General features: G+C 32.2%; 1 protein-coding gene across 3 annotated transcripts in view; it reads left to right on the forward strand.

Moving 5' to 3' along the window:
• The window catches only part of LOC149425662 (gonadotropin-releasing hormone receptor-like), a 395,919-nt gene that overhangs the window by 293,645 nt on the left and 89,821 nt on the right, over window positions 1-12,453 (forward strand). The gene's annotated exons all lie outside the window — the stretch shown is intronic.

Below are 12,453 nucleotides of genomic sequence, written 5' to 3' on the forward strand. Positions count from 1 at the left end.
CCTAATATAATTTGCTCTTAGGAGACTTGAAGTGCTTAAATATGTGTTACAATCGTCAATGTCTATAAGTTGAATCAATATCGTATAGTTTATCACAACGATTAAAGATAGTTATAACAAAGTTGACTGATTAATTGTACCCGTGTTTATGAATAAAGGAGGGTAATTGTGTGATGAGATTAGCAGTCAGGTTAATAAAAATGTGTTAATTGTACACCAACTGATGGTAATTCTTTACAACAGTTACTATACCAAATAAAATTTAAAGTTAGATTATATATATACATCTTCAACAGTAGGGTAAAAATCTATATATAAAGGTAGATTATTACAATATAGCGCCCCTGAGGTGATATCTCACAAAAGCGGCGCTATTCAAATTGTCCAATAAATAAATAAATAAAATGTTTACATTTTATTGTGTACATATGCATTGATATAAAACGGAAATAGATAAAATAATGTTATCCGATTAAAGTTTATTTTATTAAAAAACAAATAACTTTGTTAACATCACTTTGTTATATACAACCAAAACATGATTCATCAACGAAATTCACCTCATAAGGAGTAAGTATATACCGAAGTCAAAAATTAAATATAGATTACAATTGGAAAGAAGAAGTGGAAGGAGGGGGGAGGGGTACGAGTAAGCTGGGTTTATAAGAATTCACAATATCGTTAGACAGGAAAGACCAGTTAAGTGGGAAAATATTTAAAAGAGAGTTTATAAAAAAAATCTTTTTAATTAATTCTGCTTTTATATTAACATGTTTTCTAATTTCTAAAATTTAAAAATGATATATTTGCGATGCTTTATATCCTGTGTGAAGTATTTTAAGACCTGAAAAAAACAAATAGCATATAAACATAAAACAATTTATTCATAAGACAAATAGCATTTAATAATGGTTATTCTAATAAATTGATACTTGAAATACTAAATAAAAAAATTAAACATATTCTCTTCAAACGGTATATTTACCTTATTTCTAAAGATAGAAATAAACAATTGCGTAGACTTCTGTTTGTGGATAACAATACTTCTAAAATTATATATTAAACATTCCTGGTGCTATTCAAACGCCGTTTTACACAAATAACAATGAAGAAATATATTCTTTATAATAAAGATAGCGAAAATCAAACAAAAAAATCAGGAGTTTATTAACTCAATTGGGATGATTATAATTTCTTTAACAAAGGTAGAACCAATAAAAACTTTGAAGTCAGAACTAAAAAACATCTCAGGGGTCTAAATGGAAATAGTGAATCTGAGTTTGCAAATCATCTTTTGAATAATGATCACACTTTCGATAAAAATTCAGGTCTTAAAATACTTCCCTCGGGATAAAAAGCATCGCAAATAAATAATTTTGAAATTTTAGAAATTAGAAAACATGTCTATATAAAATCAGATATAATTAATAAGCAAAAATCATAAATAATAATGAAAAATGCCATTACAATGTGATAAGCTTCCAGAAGAAATCTTCGTATTAAACGCTTGTTAATGGTCAAGTAATTTTGCATAACTATGTGTATTGTGAGCTGCATATTTAAATATTCGCGCCAGTTATTTGGTTCGTTTTTATACCGCCAGAGGTGCGCTCTGTCGGCCATCTATAGCTGGCGTGCTTATTGGCCATATTGAAGGAACGCGTGATTTTTTATAAACGTCAAACATAATCACGTAATTGTGGATAATTTTCATTGTAATGTAATTAATCCAATGGATTATGAACTTTCTAAAACATATTTTTCTCGATATTATCCAAAAATTATGTGAGAAGAAACGATATTTTTGTAGAAATCTCGTATTACCTTACGGTTGCTTAAAATTGAGGGGCAGAGAAGTATTTTTTTGCCTGCAGACCCCCTACCCGAAACACACTATTTGGATTCGACCAATCAGAGAGCCTACATCGTCCAGACGCAAGCGTAATAATATTACAGATTATTGTAAAGGCTTTGAATTTTAACTGTGTATGTACACACGTATACCTGATAACTACCAATTTAAAAATAATAACTTTTCTTTTACTAAAATCACATTTACTATAAATCTAAACCAAATTTCACATTTACAATTACACTCTTTCCCAAAGCTAATTTTATTTGAATTATAACAAAATCAACATTTGTGTACTAAATTTGAAATGGAATGAATTTGAAATCGAATAAATTTTAAATGGAATCATTTTGAAATGGATTGATTGTGAAAGAATTGATAATGAATTACATAGGAGTATGTAATTATCGTGATAGATTTTTGGGTTATGCCGCACTATGCTTCCTTCTTCAACCAACATTTCATTTGCGGTATCAACCATCAAGGCAGATTATCCACTCATATTACCCACTTACAACAATATTTTTAAATTCCATACAGAAATCCTTTTCCTGGAATTCAATATAAAACACGTGACAATAATGATAGGCCACACATCCCAACTTCAATCGTTTCACCTCCGGAATAAAATTTAATGGACTTTTCCCTTACAATTTTCGTAGTCAATATTGTTTGATCCAATGAAAATACATATTTAATGTTTACAGTCATAAATTTGACGATTTATTACTGATCAAAGGAATACTTTTTCTAGAGATTTTAATCGGATTTGGCTATAAACTTTTTTAATAAGCGTGGGGATTATTATATACTATACTAAAGCAAAGTTACAGCTTTTAATGCCGAGTCTTTGACAAAAAGCTCACGCTTAAATCTTTATGACGAAAAATATTAATATATTTAAGGGAATGAAAAATAACAACTTCAAAGCGAATTAAAAGAATTTTAGCGATAAGAAACACTTTTAAAGGTCGAAGTTTAAATCGTATTTAACCCTCTGTCTAATTGTAGAATAATGAAATCCTTACTAATAAAAACCAAAGTTAAAAGTGTAAAATAAAATAAAAACTTACCTACTTCTCGTTTATATCATATCTGCTAACTTGTGTAACTTTTCCAGAAATTTAACACTAAAAAATATTTTTCTAATTATTTGGATATTTAATTTGGGAGGCGGGGTTGGGTACCACCGCCCCGGGAGCCATTTATTGAATAACAAACACCTTTTCCATAGATTACCCTAAGTGGTACGCTAAGTTTGCTGATATAGCAGGGGTGCCCGGGTTCATCGAGTAAGGTGTGTTCAGGATGTGTAGCGTGCCAGACGGGGAGGGGCTGGTTTGGAGAGACCCTTTGACTTCTCCAGCTGGTTTCTCGGCCAATCACCTTCAGAGATATATTTATAGGTCCGTCACTCCTGGACACACAGATCCCTAGATTCCTCCCCACCCCTCATACCTCTTTCCTTCACAGATCTTCCTCTCCTTCCTTTACTTAAAAAAAAACCTCCACAAGCATTCCTTAAGATAACACAGGCCTTGAATGGGGCCTGCTTTGTGAGGTTAAGGTAGAAATATAAATTTTAATTGAAGTAAATTTAAATTAAAATTAATTTAGATTATGGTATCTTTTTATGTGTTTTTACAATTGAGTGTACATTTGAAATCTGTTTTAACTTAACAAATAACTTTTTTTCTTCGTAATTAACAGTATTCCAATTCTGTTTTATTCAAATACACCCTTTCCCAATTTCATGAATCGTGTTGGAATCAATTTATCAGTGCTTCAGAGCTTTGTGAGAATAGCTAGCCTCGTTTCTTTTGACACATGCTTATTATTACTGACAACTTGTTATTCTTTATTCGACACAGTATTTTTAGTAAAAACCCAACGGATGTTTTGTAAGAAACCGATTTGTTTGTATATACAGTTTTAACATTAAACTGTTTCCGTTTATTCAAAGGATTGATTTTATAAACAACTTTGCACTCAAGTTAAATCATATTAATTAAAGCTTTTATTTTTTTACGATAATATTGTTTGATCTTTGTGACATAGAAGATAAGTAGTACGTTAATAAGCTTTGAAGAACAAAGTTAATTCCATTTTCAGTCTTGTCAAAGCATTTCACAAAATATATTGTAATCAATTTGACTTAAATCTTTGCTATAATAACTGACTGAACGTTAATACTGATCCACATTCAGGATATAACTTTTCAAACAAATACATAATATTACATGGCACAAGGTTCGTGAAAAGTTTCTAAATATGTTTAACGTTATCAATAATGTACCTATTAAGTACCAGCTGACGTGTTCCCGGCGTTGCTTGGGGACTTATAAATGGTTTGGGGAAAAATTTTGAGGCGTTTCATTTCCTCGTCTGTTGTGTGTATTTACTACACATTGCTTCTAATAACTTTAATAACTCTATAAATATAATAAATTCTGGGTTCAGATTTTAGGTATTCTTCCGTTATACATTTATGCACTGAATTAAAAAATAATATGTTACATAGTTTTCAAATTCAATTAAAAATCAGAGATTTTTGTTAAAAACCGTGAACAAATACACCAATAAAATCAACCGTGTGACACTACTTCGTGAAGAGTGTGCGAGGAAATGACACGCTATTGATGTCCCGCTTTAGTTCGTTATGCGGGAACATGAGAAATCCACACGTCCGCAGTTGTTTTATGATTTAGACCATCGATACCTACGACCGCATTGCTGTGTGTGTGCAGTGCAACGCCTGTTGTGCCAGCCGGCCGTTAGTCGGTCGCGGACCGTCGTTAGATGTGGATCCCTGGCACGTTTTTTAGCATTTGCCGATTGTTTTTTTAATGTTTTCAGCAATTAAATTACAATTATTATCATTTTTTTATATAGAATATAATAAACATAAGCGATTAGCTATGAATATTATTTTTTTTTCCGATATTAAATCGCTTATTTAGAGATGTGTATTGACTACACAGCACCGGAACGCGTGGATTTTTTTAGCACAGTAAGAGAAAGGTTAAGATATACGATTCCGCAGTACTTTATGTTGATGTTTCTGATAAGGTTTAATATTGTATCTGTATATTCTACGTCGACATGGGCTTTTCAAACACTTGATTTACATAATAATTTAGTGCAACAATAAATAAGAAATAAAGTTTGTAATTAGTTATGTAGAAATGTAATGCGGAATAGTATTATTCTTGCCTTATTTATTTATATTATTGAGATATGTTACTATAGCTTTCTTGCGACTATATTCCGTACAGTTGAATACATTTACAATTTCTGCGAAATTATTACCAACTGCATGTAATCTAGGAACAAATGAGTATCCAGCGTTAACAATGTAAGCGCATAAAATGTATTTTTACTACTTGATTACAAATCGATAAACAAAAATAACATGCATCTATCATATGTATGAACCTTTCGGAATAAAATCTCTAAATGATAGTGAAAACCCTATCAAAGTCCGTTACGTAGTTCAGATAACAACTTTATTTTAAACTATTTAATTAATAAAGATTATAGAAGATGCATTTAATTATTCGTATTTCATTAATGTCTTAACTATGAAGGAAATATGAATAAGCTAAATGAAGACTCTTATAATTAAACAATTCACTAAAACATTACTTTGAAACAATTATTGACTACAAACACGTCTACAAACTTTCTCAAAAAACATATCGTAGCCTGGATAAAAAAATCAAGATATTCACTTTATTCAAAAGATTATAATTCCAAATTAAACATAACCAAAATATAATAAGTAAAATTAAATATTATACACGTTCTTCAAGAATTATCCAAAAATACATACACTCACATATAAATGTGTGTTTTCATGTTTCAATATATGTCTGTGAAAAAAAAAACCTGTCACCCTTAATCAAAAACACGTTAACACCTCAGCACAGGTTTTACTAGTGAGGTTCACGTAACATAGAATATCACCCACACACACTTTTACCTATATCAACCTATGTTCTTTATTTTTTATACCTTTTTTCTGTATGTTTTTCTCTGTAATACAATATAAACCACTGTAATCATTTGTAAAATGTGTATTCAAGAATAAACATAAATAAAAAAAATAAAAAAATAATACATTATTAAAACACCACCATTTTACCAATCCAACGATTTACTGAATTCGTGAAATAGTGAAATCCCCAAATACTACACATTATCTTGGATACAATCTATTCATAAATGGTCTATTATCGTTAAATTACTCAAACAATGCTGCATACGAAAAATAAGCATTTTTACTTGACAGGTACATTACAAAGATTATATCTGTAATATACTGTCATCCTACATTATATTAAGGTGTCATGTGAATTTTTTTTATTTACCAAAAAGATCAAACAATATTTTCATTTAAACTCTAAGGCCCGGTAGTTTCAAAAAAGTTCAAATGGAACATAACAGTCAAATGGTCATTCAGCGCCATTTTGTTTTTTTTTTACATTTGAAAGGTCCCCGTTATACGCCGCTTCTAGGTGCGTTTCTGCTTTATAACAAACTATTGCTAATGTCTTTCTCCGACTGCTTCCACCATTCACTACTGTATACCACAATTTTACCATTAAAAAACTATCGCATCGACATTATTTCGACTCTGTATCTCATTCCGGTGCAGAGATATTGCGTTAAATGCTCCTCGGGGGTCTCCGACTTCTTCTACCTTTCAAGCTACTCTCTAAACAGTCCTGGTACTAATAAGAACAAACTTCCAAATTTTCAGCGATATCGATGGACTACTTTTCGAGCTTTGCGAGCACAAACATAAGCAGGCTGATTTATTATAGGTATCTTAAGATTTTTATAAGCTGACAACCTTTACATTATGATAAATGTTCTCTGATACTGATTAAAATTTGTTTTAATTCTAAACTACTTGGAATCGGCTTGTTGATCAGTGGATTGTAGTTGTGCTACTGTGAACTAGAAAATCCTTAACTAGTGTTTATAAACATTATTTTAGCACTAAAACATTATAAAAGCATTTTAAAAAGCTCCTTCAAATGCACAAGTATTATCTCATCTGAGTATTGTTTAAAAGGTGTAATAAACAGTGATTAAAAATAAAGAAAGATATGTTGCAATAACATATGTAGCAATAACATCTGTCAAATAAACCACTTAGCTGTAATGGGGACATTTCTAAGACAGGAGTTGAAGTCACATGTGATGGTTGTAATCAAAAGACATGCATCAAATGTTCAGGATTATCTACAACCGAAACCAGATGTCTAGCAGGCGCGGTCCATTCATACATGCTGTGGATGCTCCGCATCCCTTGCATTTTATAGTAAAAATACTGCAATTTAAATATGTCTACAGCGACCGTAATGTGATTTTTTTTACAAAAACGTCGCTTAAAAAATCATGCAAATTTTATAATTATAAGACATCGTGCATATTATTGTCCCGTTTCTGTATACCCACGACGAGCGGCACGATACAAGTGCGCGGGTGAGTCTAAATATACACACATTCTCAAATACTGCTAAACGCGTAAAACACACGTAGGTATACAAACAATAATACTTTGGCGTTGAAGCGATCTGTAAACCGTATCCATAATGCTAGAACGTACGTTCTTTCCGCGCATGCGCACGAAGACCCGCAAGCCAATATCGTCGTCAACTTTATACGATATTTATGACAGCATCCAACATACAATAACCGTCCTAATGCTAATATGTATACTGCACAGAATCGTATGCTCTATTCATTGTTATTCCATTGGTTTGTATGCGTGCGCTGCTTTGACAGTTTGCTTTGAGCTTGAATGCTGAAGTCGAATTTTTATTGAATATTATTAACCTGCGATGTACTTTTTGAACATAATTTAAATAAATAAAAATGATTGCCCCATATAAGATGGATACTTCGCCAACGTGTTGATGTTTTACTGGAAATATTGAGTTATAAAACTTAATGGATGTGGAGGTCATTTTAGACCGTACCTAATTGTATCTTGTTCGTGGCATAGTGTCTAGATGTGCATATTTGACATCAAGTACTTAGCAAGTACGAGTATAAACATTTGATGTCCAGCATCCCTTCGGATTGAAAAATGATTTTTGGACTGATGTGAACGATGTTATTGACACAAAAAATATTAATGAAAGGATTATAATGGTAATCGATTTGAATGGGTGGTGGGAATTAGATATGACGCATTTGATTCAGCATTTGGTATGTTTGGTGAAAAAATAACGAATGACAACGGGAACATAATTCTTCCCAAGAAGCGAAGCTAGCAATATACAATAGAGTGCCGGTACTTACCCTGATATATAGCAGTGAGGCATGGAACCGGCAGAAGAAAGATGAAAGTAGACTGGATGCTGTAGAAGTGAGATCCCTGACTATGTGTGGTAAAACCACGCATGGTCGTGTGAGAAATGTGGAGATCCACAAAGTAAGCAAGGCTGATGTAAGCGTAATGATTAAGATAAAGAAAGAGACCCTTAGATGGTTTGGGTATGAAGAGCAAATGAACGAAGAAAGGAGCGTAAGGAAAAATATGGCGGAAATGTGAATGGTAGCTGAAGTCAGGGACGCCTGAGAAAAACACGGCACGATCAAGTTAATCAGATACTAGAGTTGGGCCATATCAAGATTCAGAATAAGAGTATGTATGAATTTGAATGAGGCAAGGAAATTCACCTGCACTTAATTTACTCCACTGTCCAAAGCAAAAACACTTAACAATCGGGTTTTCCCATCTTTACCTCAACATTAAAGCCATTGTAATGGCGGGGTTTTCCAAAAAGTGAACCAAACCTCAACTTTACTACTGGCTCATGTCATAATCACCTGTCCAGCCAGTTTTTACTCAATTAGCTAATAACCCAACATAATAATAAACAAAATGAAGTCCCTCAACAATCTTTTTGAAAACAACTTAGCAGCAAAGTCCTTTCCTAAAGGAAAAAATCCATCTAAACACTTTGGTGAGAATAGAGTTATCTTCCCAATACAAGCGGCCAACTTCTCCTTCTCCGGGTTGCTCCCATTATGCGGAGTCAGTTATGTAAAAATTGTACTCCTCCTCAGATGATAATGAGTACCAGGTTGTTACAGCCAGGCGCAAATAAAGACGCGCAAGCTCTGACGGCTCTTTAACACCCGGTAACTCCCTTAAAAACTCTCCTCTTTCTTCCCCACATTCAAATAAGACCCATTTTAACGTGAGATTATGTTCTTTTTCTCCCAAACCCGCCCACGCCAAAATTTTTTTTTAAACTATTAGAACGCCTTCTCCCATTCCTACTGCAGCGGCAGAGAAACCGACTCTATTGGCTCAGCTACCAAGTAAATACTCCCGTATTCCCCTATTGTTCTAGACAAATTGAAACCTCAGCCCTTTTCCGTTCATATCATATCATTCCAACAATACCTACAATCAAGTGACATCTGTGCTTTGCTCTGCTCCAGAAATCAACTGTTTATATCTTGTTATAGTGAACAAATGTACGGTGCTTGTGTCAAAGCTGATTGGAATTATTATTTATAATTGAATAATTCCCACGGTGAATAATAGTTAATTTGTAGACAGAGATCTTGACAACACATCACAAGTAAGCCAAGTGTCAGTCAAAAAGAAAATTAATTTTCAAAATGTAATTTCCGACAAAAATCTGAGAAACAAAGGGCAAACGACCATGTCTAGTCTTATACCTGAACCCAGGCTATAAATATCGACAGTTTTCTGGAGAAAATGGAAAAAAAAAGAAACATTTAAACTGGCAATAATTTTTTAAAAATTACGATGAAAACAAAGAAAGCGTAAACACAAAAGATTTCATCAGCCGCCAATACGATGTCATCCATCTAAAGATGAAAATTATAACTAAACTGGTTTCGAAAGTCGAATCCATGAGAAATGTGCTGATGGAAATACACAGATTATTAAAGAGCCTTGAGCTCAGATTGGCAGAAGTGGAGCAGATGACACGAGAAGACACCCTGGAATTTCCAGGGATTAGAGAAAAAGAGAGAGCAGCCTGTAGAAATAATTAAGCGGGTGGCCGATTTGAAAGGCGAAACTATGCTGGTCATCAAGAAAATTCAGGAGTCCCTCCAAAATTACATGAAATTAATCACCAAAAAAGACCGCAGATTAAATTACAAGCAACTCAACCCAATCACAACTCAAGGAAATAGATTCGAGAAGAATTTAGTTTGGCGAAATTATTGATCCCTTTTTCAAAGTTCTTCTATGGAGGTTTAAAACAAAGGCAAAAAATGGGCTAGAAATATGTCTAATTCAAAGACTGTAAATTAATGATAAAAAATGAAATGATTGAACATTCCGCAACATCAAACATTCCAATGATCTCAAAAATATTGATTAGTTTTCTATTATTTTATTGAGAGCCCCACACTCACCGGTCATTCACTGGGTCGATACCCCTCGGAGTCATATTCTGTACTTATATTTTCTCACTACAACACTGCAACCTACTCCACTTTCAAGGTTGGAATTTCCAGTGATTGCCACGGATTAGTGGAGCTCTCATTTTAAATAATAAAATAAAATATATATATTTTTTTTTACTTTTATGCTATATAAATGCTACGTAGCAATAGCGACTATCAACGGACAATAATCTACTTATATAATAGTATCTACTTATGTAATAATAGATAAGGTCGGGTTATACGTACGCTGCACTCGTTTAGGATTACGCAGCTCACACACAATTAAAAAAAATACAAAACCTGCAAAACAAAGTCATTCGATTAAAGTTGAATGCACCGAATACTCTCCATAAAGACACAAACATTCCTTCGATATAGGAGTTAATTTTTTCACACTCGGAAAAAATCTACGCCGGCCTAGTCGCACATGAAAATCCGACCATCAAAGCTCTCGCTCAATACAGCGAAAATGATATTACCAACTATAAGAGACCTAGAGTAATCCTCCGCAAGGAGTAGGCCATTAAGTATATAAAAATAAATAAATGCCGTCCTAAGTCACAGGATAGTTTTAAGTTTCATTTATAACACCATCATTATAATAACCTTCTACGTAAAACATTAATATAAAATTCCAAATTTGCAATTATTCTTGATTCCGAAAACTCATTGCTTAGGAACTCTAAACCACGGCTTTACTATAATAATCACATAGCCAGGTACCTGCGCACCGCATAAACAAGTTAAGTGCTTACCCGTTTTCTTGTCTAATCTAGAACTTAAATGGCCTAAAATTTGGGACAATTATCACGACTTTAATGGCACAAAAAGAGTGATAGAAAATGAAAAATTCACAACTGGAAACTTGATATTGAACTTTTTCAATGAATAGTTAGATTTAGCGAAAATTTTCTTCTCCTGTTAATTATTTTCTTCTTCATTGCTCATACTTAGCAGTACTCACTTTTGAAATCCTTTTTAAATAAATAATATTTTTTGTACATTTTATACTTTTAGATATTGTATTATTTTAACATTTTATACTTTTCTTTGAGTTTTTGTACTTTTACATTTTATACTTTTCTTTAAGTTGTTGTACATTTACATTTTATACTTGTTACTTTATACTTTTCTTCTAGTTGTTGTAATACTACATTTTATACTTTTCTTTCAGTTGTTGTACTTTCACATTTTATACTTGTTACTTTATACTTTTCTTTGAGTTGTTGTACTTTTATATATTATACTTTTACTTTTATTTGAGTTGTCGTACTTTTAGATTTAATTAGATTTAATTGTTAAGTCTCTGACAGCCCTGAACTGTGTACTTATAATATAATGTTTCACATTACTGTAAAAGCCTTTTATGGCGTATAATAAATAAAATAAATAAATAAAGACCTTTATACCTTTCTTTGAGTTGTTGAACTTTTACATTTTATGCTTGTTACTTAATACTTTTGTTTGAGTTTTTGTACTTTCACTATTCTTACTTTTGTCAATGGCAACGTTATGCCGTATACATGAAAAAAAAAACTCTGTAAATAAATAATATCCAAGTCCAAGTCGAAGTCTTATGCGCCTGGCACATGAGCAACTTCAGTTGCGGGCAGCTGGCAACAAAAGTTGAGTCGCTGTATATACCTATATCCTTCACAAAATAATTTAATAATTTCATTATGTTCTGCAAGTGCTTTTATTATTAAGATAATCTTTTGAACGTAGCAAAACCACAGGTCGATAGTAAATTCCGTTGAATTCCGAAACAGCTATCACAATAATAAAACTTATATTATTAAATTTGATTTACTAAAAATACGTTAAAAAGTTGTAGTAAGTAACTTATACAAGGTATCCACTGGGTTAATTGATTTAGCGTATTAAAACCAGTATTTGAATAAGGGAAGTGTTATCGTCTTGTAAAATTTACCGTTCGTCCTAAACTTGTTTACTTCTATTTACATTAACTCTCAACTTTTTCACTAAATTATAACACAGACAACCAAAGGAAGGGCTCTTCGTGTCGTATTAATTATTTTAAACTCGAGATAATAGTCTTCTAATATTTATTTGCTTTGAAATCATTTCACATAATATTTACAATATAATTACGAAGTTCTTCAAAAACAAAACATTTTTTCTATGTT

This window comes from Hesperophylax consimilis, chromosome 2 (assembly GCF_061612785.1).
Source record: "Hesperophylax consimilis isolate HC1 chromosome 2, BYU_Hcon_1.0, whole genome shotgun sequence".
NCBI lineage: Eukaryota > Metazoa > Arthropoda > Insecta > Trichoptera > Limnephilidae > Hesperophylax > Hesperophylax consimilis.